Source organism: Carassius gibelio, chromosome B15 (assembly GCF_023724105.1).
Source record: "Carassius gibelio isolate Cgi1373 ecotype wild population from Czech Republic chromosome B15, carGib1.2-hapl.c, whole genome shotgun sequence".
In the NCBI taxonomy this organism is placed as follows: Eukaryota; Metazoa; Chordata; class Actinopteri; order Cypriniformes; family Cyprinidae; genus Carassius; species Carassius gibelio.
The window spans coordinates 25767047-25776435 of record NC_068410.1 but is presented as its reverse complement, the minus strand read 5'-3'; the positions used below and the strand labels follow the sequence as shown (position 1 = coordinate 25776435).

Here is a 9389-nt window from a genome sequence, read left to right as displayed (position 1 = left end):
TCATCATTGCATCTTCCACAAACTACACTTCGAACAGAACAATGGTCTCCAATTCAATCTCCATGTTGATGCCTTTAAAAAATAAGAGAGAAAATGGTTATATATCATACATCACATATCTATATTCATTATCATGTCTGATCATGTTAAAAAATATATATTGTTTTTTTACTTAAAAAAACATTTTGTTTATTAAATATGTAATGCACAATTTTATGATGGTCCACGACACCTTACTTCTTCAGACAGTTTAGTGATGTGACCTCATCCACTGACAAGGCCAAGGGTGCACTGCAACAGCAGAAACAACGTAAATACAGTAACACTTGTTGATTACAATTTTATATTTAATATTACATGCCAGCATATTTACCCAGTATGATGACCTCACAATGTCGCAGGAAATTTCCCCTTTTGCTTTCTGTGGTAGACAATTTTTGGTGTGCGTTTCTGCACTGTTTTGACCTTTCTTGTTAAGTCCCGCCTTACGCATGCCATTGGTCAAACTGCTTCTCAATCATTGGCCTCGGCCCAACGGCATCAGCCAAGAGACAAAGCAGCAGCCTGTTAACTGCAGGTGGCACATCATGGCTCCAAAACAGCGTACAAATACCTCAAGGAAAAAATCTCTGTGTTTTTGTTTTGGTCGGGAAACGTGCTCATTGACATGGCAAATAAGCTAAAACACGGAGCGGAGTTGGGTTCGCTGGAATATTTACAGGCGTCAGTTTGTTTTCAAAAATCGTAAGTGACTTTGTTAAGTAGCTTTGTGAGTAAACGTGACCGTTTAGGCAACATATTCTGCTGTATGCATGCAATATATAACAGAATGTCAACAAAACAATCATGGACCTCGATGTCGAGTGGTGAATGGTAAGTGTTAAAAAAAAATCTGTTGACGTATCATCCAACGTAATTTAAAAGTTAATTGGCAACAGGTGGATACAATTACAATGGCTAATCACATACGTTTTGAAATCTTATTCTTAATGTTTGACGCAAGTTGCATTAAAAAGTATAAATAGGTTTCAGAATTGTGTTGTTGTTTTAGAACGTTGCTTTCACAATCATTTAAGAACACTCATATGCATGGACAACGGAGTTCATCTTATGAGGTGTGTTACCTTTAACCATATGGATGATGATGTATTTGTGCAAATTTTGTGATTGCTCTCTGAAGACAGTTAAGGGATATGTTAATCATCAAATCGTACACAGACATGAAGCAAATGCTCAGTTTCCATGTTGCTTCCCAGAATGCAAATGTAAATTCTCAAAATACAATGCTCTCAAAGCTCATGTTTATCGCCATCACAAAAGACCACATACTCATTTTGATGATTCGACGGGCATGTTTGTTTGCAACAATACAGACTGTCAACAACAATTTACAGACATGAACAATGTCCTTTCTCATCTCAGGTCACATTTAGCCAAGGGAGAGGTGGTGTGTTTTCCTTTTGAAAAATGTGACAAAAATTTCAGTTTAAGATCAAGTTTCACTGCCCATGTTTCACGAAAGCACAGGACTTCTACATTTGCACAATTACGGATTATGGATACTTTATCTGAGCAACCTTCTTCAGCATTTTTTGATGTTACTGAGGATGAGGTTGATGAAAGTGAATTCACAGACTCCCTGACGAAATGTAACGCAAAGTCATTGTACATGAAAAATCTCTGCCTGTTTTATATGCAGCTACAAGCAAAATACCTGGTGCCATCGTCAACCATTCAGATGATTGTGGAGGAATTCAGTGGTTTAAATTATATCTGTTATCAGTACACACAGAAGATGTTCAGGGAAATACTCAAGTCAAAAACGGCCCTCTCACAATGTGATATTGAATCTGTGGTGCAGACTTTGCAAGGCCAAGATTTACATTCAGCTTGTAATTCATTACTTTCCACAGAATACCAAAGAAGACAGTATTATCAGAAAAAATTTTCGTACGTGCATCCACAAAGTATGTGTCTTGGTCGTGATGAGAACCGAAACCAACGTTATGCACAGTATATACCATTAAAGAACACTTTAAAAACCATGTTAATAGACCCAGTGGTGTGGGAGCAGTGTGCCAGACATCAGCATGTACACTCTTCTATGTTCTCTGACATCTGTGATGGCTCTGTATTCAAATCCAATGACTTGTTTAAGCAGCCTGAGATTACAATCCAACTTATCTTGTACCAGGATGCCTTTGAGATTGTGAATCCCCTTGGGTCAGCTAAAAAAAGACACAAAATGATTGGAGTGTATTTTACACTTGGCAACTTTGAGCCATTTTACAGATAATGCATTGATAACATTCAGTTATCACTTTTGCGTTATGAGAGAGACTTTAACTATTTTGGTCAAACCAAGATTTTTGCTAAGTTGTTGGCAGATGTCAAAGAACTTGAAGAGCATGGATTTGTGACATCTTCAGGTGACATAGTACGTGCAACAATAGTGGCTATTATCGGTGATAATTTGGGGTCCCACTGCATCGGTGGGTACTCACAGAACTTCAGTACTGCCAAGCATTGCTGTAGGTATTGCTTGGTATCTCGCAGTGAACTTCAGAATGTGTGTGTAGACTTTCCCAATCGCACAGTTGAGTCCTATAAGGCGGCAGTGGAAACTCTAAGGACGACCGAAGAAAATGTTGTTAATGGGTTGAAGTTTGACTCCATTTTCAACTCTCTTAAGTATTTTCATGTTGCTCAGCCTGGCCTTCCCCCATGCCTTGGCCACGATTTGTTTGAAGGCGTTGTAGTTCTTGATCTTGGCATTTTCTTGGAATACTTTGTAAAAAGGAAGTGGTTTTCATATACACAGCTGAACAGGAGACTTGCACAATTCAAATATCTGGATTCTGATGCTGGTTCTGCCCCCTCCCAGATATGTGAAAAAGGCAGAAAGTTAGGTGGTCAAGCAGCTGAGAACTGGTGTCTCCTCAGATTTCTTCCTGTCATAATTGGAGACCGAGTAGAGTCACAAGACCCTGTATGGCAACTGACTGTTAAGTTGAAAGAACTGGTTGAGCTAGTGTGTGCTCCCAAGATTACCACAGCACAGATTGCATATCTCAATGTCTTAAAACCAGAATGTCTGGAAACAAGAAAGGAGCTGTTTCCTGGTGAAAATTTGAAACCAAAACATCATTACATGCTTCACTATACGTCACTCATTTTAAGTCTTGGACCTTTAATTCGTTTGTGGTCATTGAGATTTGAAAGCAAACATTCCTACTTCAAAAGAAGTGTGAGAAGAACACAGAACTTCAAAAATGTATGCAAGACATTGTCACACAACCATCAACTTCTTCAAGCATATCTTCACTCACGGTCCTTTTTTTCACCAAAGCTTAAAAGTGTTGACTTGGCCACATACTCTCCTCATTTGTACAGTGATGCTATGTGCAAAGCTGTTGAGACAAGCTTGCTTAATGAACCAAACTTTGTTTCCACACGTGTAGAATACAAGGGTACCCTGTACAGGAAAGGAAACTTAATTTGCCTTAAATGTGAAGAGGAGTATTCTATTTTACAGTTTGGACAGATTGAGCTGATTTTCGTGAAAGATGATGAGGTGACTTTCCTTGTGACTCCCCGCCCCTCAGTGTATTTGCATGATTATGGACTTTATGAGATTTTGTCTGCGACAAAGGAATTCATTTGTGTAAAAGCTGAGGAATGTCTGGATTATTATCCCTTAAATGAGTACAGTTTTATGGGACTGAAGGTCATTACTCTGAAGCACAGCGTTGTTCATCTGTAAAAAGGATAAACTGTCCTCTCCCAACAGAAATGGATGCATTGTTGATTTTTATTGAGAATGTGTTCCCAAACCCTATAACTTCAAAGCTAGCCATAGAGGGTTTGAACAGCCTAGGTGTGGAGACCATAGATGACCTACAGTTTTTGAAAGATGATGATCTAGGTGGCTTTCTGAGACCGATTGAAGCAAGAAAACTAATAACCCAAATCCCAAGTAAGTTTTCAAATCAATGGTTGTTTTTACATATACACTAGTCAACATTTGAAGCGGATCAAAAAGTTCATTAAGTTCACAAGAACAGGTATTGGTTTTAAGACAACTATTATGAAAGGTTTGATCCACTTGAAATGTTGACTTGAAATGTTTATGCCATGTAGATATTGCCTCCACTCTGCAAACACTGCCAATGATTTGTCTGCTGAATACAATTCTGATGCATCAGGTTCACCTGCTCCTGGATGCTCAGTTTCACCATCCAGCTCTTCAAGTGGAAGACGTGAGTAAAACGCTGATACAACATTAAACAATCCACAAACATTTTGAAAGCAAAAAATGTAATTGGTAAATTCTTGTCATTCATATACAGAGAATTTGCAATGTGAGCATGCCCAGCCTTTAGCAAACCCTGGCAAACAAATTGTGCCACACGTGCGGTTCACAGAGCCATATATGTATATGTACAAACCGATTCCAAAACAGTTGGGACACTGTAGAAATTGTGAGTAAAAAAGGAATGGAATAATTTACAAATCTCATAAACTTATTTTATTTACAATAGGATATAGATAACATATCAAATGTTGAAAGTGAGACATTTTGAAACGTCATGCCAAATATTGGCTCATTTTGGATGTCATGAGAGCTACACATTACAAAAAAGTTGACAGGTAGCAATAAGAGGCCGGAAAATGTACATATAAGGAACAGCTGCAGGACCAATTTGCAACTTATTAGGTCAATTGGCAACATGATTGGGTATAAAAAGAGCCTCTCAGAGTGACAGTGTCTCTCAGAAGTCAAGATGGGCAGAGGATCACCAATTCCCCCAATGCTGTGGCGAAAAATAGTGGAGCAATATCAGAAAGGAATTTCTCAGAGAAAAATTGCAAAGAGTTTGAAGCTATCATCATCTGCAGTGCATAATATCATTCAGAGAATCTGGAACAATCACTGTGCGTAAGGGTCAAGGCCAGAAAACCATCTTCGGGACCTTAGATGGCACTGCATCACATACAAGAATGCTACTGTAATGGAAATCACAACATGGGCTCAGGAATACTTCCAGAAAACATTGTCTGTGAACACAATCCACCATGCCATTCGCCGTTGCCGGCTAAAACTCTATAGGTCAAAAAAGAAGCCATATCTAAACATGATTCAGAAGCGCAGGCATTTTCTCTGGGCCAAGGCTCATTTAAAATGACAATGCCAGACCACATACTGCATCAATTGCAACATCATGGCTGCGTAGAAGGATCCGGGTACTGAAATGGCCAGCCTGCAGTCCAGATCTTTCACCCATAGAAAACATTTGGCACATCATAAAGAGGAAGATGCGACAAAGAAGACCTAAGACAGTTGAGCAACTAGAGGCTGTATTAGACAAGAATGGGACAATATTCCTATTCCTAAACTTGAGCAACTAGTCTCCTCAGTCCCCAGACGTTTGCAGACTGTCCCAACTTTTTTGGAATGTGTAGCTCTCATGAAATTTGGCATGACATTTCAAAATGTCTCACTTTCAACATTTGATGTTATCTATATTCTATTGTAAATAAAATATAAGTTTATGAGATTTGTAAATTATTCCATTCCTTTTTTACTCACAATTTCTACAGTGTCCCAACTTTTTTGGAATCAGGTTTGTATATGTGTAGGTGTATATGTATACAAATCTGCAGATTTCTTGTACACTAGTCAACATTTGAAGAGTTTTGGGTATTGGTTTTAAGACAACTATTATGAAAGGTTTTGATCCTCTTAAAATTTTGACTAGTGTAGTTTGATGGTACAAATCAAACTGTGATGGCACGGGGCCTCACAACATTGATTTTGGAAATTGCATGCATTATGATCCATATATGTATATGTACAAACCCGATTCCAAAACAGTTGGGACACTGTAGAAATTGTGAATTGTGAGAGATTGTACCATCACAGTTTGATGGTACAAATCAAACTGTGATGGCACGGGGCCTCAAAACATTGATTTTGGAAATTGCATACATTATGATCCGTACATGTGCCACTGTGGTGATTACCTGGTGCATGAATGGCCAAAACGTCTCCAGTTGAGTCCGCAGCTTATGCCAGCGGAGAGTGAAGACTGTTGTGCATTGTTCAGAGCAACTACAGGGCCACAGTGCAGCAAATCACCAGCAACACGTTACATGTGCCCATTTCATGCTAGTGATTTGTTGCATTGTGGTCCTGCGGTCCCTGTGAAAAATGCACAACAGTCTCCCCTCTGACAATAATGCACTGCGGACATAAAACAAGTCTGTGCACCACTTTAAATGCATACTATATATAGTGGCACATGAACAACCCACAAAGCCCCATGCCATCTCTGTTTGTCCGTTATTAAACTTCAATAAATCTGCAGCTTGGGAATAGGCAATTTTGCCAAAAAATTACAGCTGCATGAAAAGTGTTCATCCTGTAACCTGTGGACATTGGCTTATCCTCTAGGGGACAGTAGCTGTGAAACTTCGTTTTATGACCATGACTGGCATTATAGTTTTGATGTTCCATGGCAAAAAATGCCAGCAAGTTTTATGGGAAAGTTGCAAAATGGCGAAAGGCCAAGTTGCTCTGAGAGAAGACAGTTGGTCCGCATTGTTGCTTCTGAGATCCTGGAAGTCAGCAAATGTCCAGCAAAAAAACATGTATCAGAGATAGCCCGACAAATGGTGATTGCATACCCAAAGTTTCAGAGATGAGATTAATTCCCAGGTTGTAGGAAGTGGATATGATTCTCTCCTCAAACAACTGGTGTGTAGAATTGACAATTTGAAAAGAGCAAAAGCTATTAGTACTCTAGAATATCAACAAACAAACGAAAATTGTTATATGGTTGTATAAATTCTGATCCACAACTGCTAGTTGGAGAAACATCCGAATTGCAGCAGGAAAAGAAAGAGAAGTTGGTAGTAATGTTTCAAAATAATGAAAGTGATGTAAAGACAATCTATGACTTAATGACTTCTACATACACCCCTCAAAGAAACAGCATCCTATCTGGAAAGGAAACCAAAGATTAACTTGATGAGTGCCAGCAGGAATGAAAGCACACTTTAAAGAGCTCACTGGCATTGACATAAACAACAGCTTTGAATAATCTGCTTCCAGTAAGTTCAGAAGAATACTGGACTACTTTCAATTTCAGTGCACAGAAAGAGCAAGCAGAGCAGGGAGAATCCTCACAAAGTATAGAGCTGGAGGGACCATGTTTGTGGGGCTGTGATGTTGCTGCTAACCCATTTCAAAAATGACCAAGACCACTTTCTTGTGATGGTAGAAGATACCTCTGTTCCAAGTGATATATGCTCAGAACAGCTTCCAGCAACACCATGTATAGTAGTGTGTGGTGGGTATTATTTACTGTGATCTTGCAACACAATAATTCCTGGTTTTGGGTGATCAGAACTCACATTCTGTTAAATATTATGTCTTACTGATTTTGTGTTTGTTCAAAGGAGAGAACCCACTGACAGCCAGTGTGTACATGGTAGCAGTAGACCAGATGATTGTAAATGACCATCTCTTGAGTTTTACAGAAGCCCTGTATCTGATGTTCTCTCTTTACTATATATTGAACATCAGTTACCCTGTAGAACTGGGGCCACACTAGAATTCTTGCAAAGGTATTTCATAGACCGCATTCCTTTGGTTAAGAAGCATACAACAATTATTTAAGGATATTGTTTGTGTTGTGTTTTAAAGGTGCATCTTTAGGATAAATCCTCATAAAGGTACCAAGGTGGAAAAGAGAGAGAAAAAGAGAGCGTACTCTGTCAACCCCAGAGTATTGAGTCTGACATCAAAAATTGCTGCATTTGATTGGGGAGAGTAACAGGTATAGAAGCTCTGTTGTCTTGTATAGTAGTGGTAGACTTCATCTTCTGTGTTTATCATTCATCGATGATAAAGTGGACCAAAGGACAATCATTTTTAGAATTAACTCCAATAAATGTGATGTAATTGTCTGTGGCAAAAACTGAGAGTATTTGGTTAAGGCTTGTTGCTGTCTCTGCTCTTCTTTTGGTTTGGGTTTTAATTGTAACTGTTTGTGTCCCCACAGATGTGGTCTTTCAGAAGATTGACATTTCGCTGAAGAACAGGACAGACCGACTTTTTGTACTTCAGTGCAGCGCTTTGTTGCTTAAGTGTCACCCCCCCCTTTTTGGGGGTAGAGCTGAAAAGGGCATGTCCAGATTCAAATTAATGTAATTCTGGAACGGTTTGGGATATGAACCTAATTTTGGGCTCGTTTTTAAAAACACACTTGGAAGTTTCTTGTACATGTGAAAGAAGTTGAATAAAATGTAAAATAAAAAAGTTATAGGTGTTTAAGTTTGTTGTAATAATAAAAAAAAAAATAATATTTATTTATATTTTATTAAAAAAAAAAAGTATGTGTTGAATTTAATTTCATCTCAAATGAAAAGCCTAAAATCTAAAGAAGTTGTGTTCCAAATTTGACATTGATATCACAAAAAATGAGGTTTCTGTGTTATTTTTAGTTGCTATACCAACAATGTCCACTAGGTACTAGTCATGCTCCTTGTATGAATTGTAATGGACGACTGATTTGATTTTTTTTATTCAAACAGCAATAAAACATTCTAGATAGGTTGTAAATGATTTTTTAATCAAACATAGCTACTAGAGTGTTGTTACAGAAACTTCATACATGATCATGATCATATTATCACATCATATTATGATCATACATGAAATTGACATTCATTTAATTTTTTACTGAATACTTGCAACATCAATCATAGATATACAAATATACATATTCAATTTATTCTCAATTTTTTTTATAAAAACTAGAAAATATGTTTTGTCTGAATTATTGGCAGCCAAAAAAATATAAGAAATATATACTTTCGTGATTGTATATGTATGTATCAGCTTTTTGTAACAAAAGGCAACTACTTTTTTTTTTTTGCTAAATTTTCTTGTCACAAATTTATGAATTACTGTCACTACATAATTTTAAATATAAAACAGTGGTCAAATATAAAAAATACAACCTCTAAGGTCTCCAATGATATATGGTTTGTCAAGATTAGTTTAGGTTTAGTATAGAATATTACGGTTTTAAATATGCAATGGCTTTGGGCCCACCGGTGGGCCAGTGACACTTAAGGAGTTTTAAATCATTTTTATTACCTTGTGACGTGATTAGGATTTAGTTTAAATTTATTTATTTATTTGATTGGGACAGTGCATGTTAATGAACAAACATGGAATACATGCATGTAAACATGCTGGATTGTAGCCAAAGGCTAATTTCCATCCGTAGTCCCACGGGCTAAAATCACACTGGTCACAAAACATTACATAATAAAATTTACATCTACAGTTAGTACATCGTTTATCAATAAATTAGCTA

General features: G+C 37.6%; 1 long non-coding RNA gene across 2 annotated transcripts; it reads left to right on the top strand.

Moving 5' to 3' along the window:
* Positions 1 to 3425: 3425 nt before the first annotated feature.
* LOC127972596 (uncharacterized) lies at positions 3426 to 8844 on the top strand. Of its 2 annotated transcripts, XR_008157119.1 has the most exons (4): positions 5483 to 7352; positions 7462 to 7629; positions 7709 to 7841; positions 8067 to 8844. It is a non-coding gene; the product is annotated as an uncharacterized LOC127972596 (long non-coding RNA). The 2 variants fall into 2 exon arrangements; XR_008157120.1 differs by lacking the exons at positions 5483 to 7352; positions 7462 to 7629 and adding an exon at positions 3426 to 4259.
* Positions 8845 to 9389: the final 545 nt, after the last annotated feature.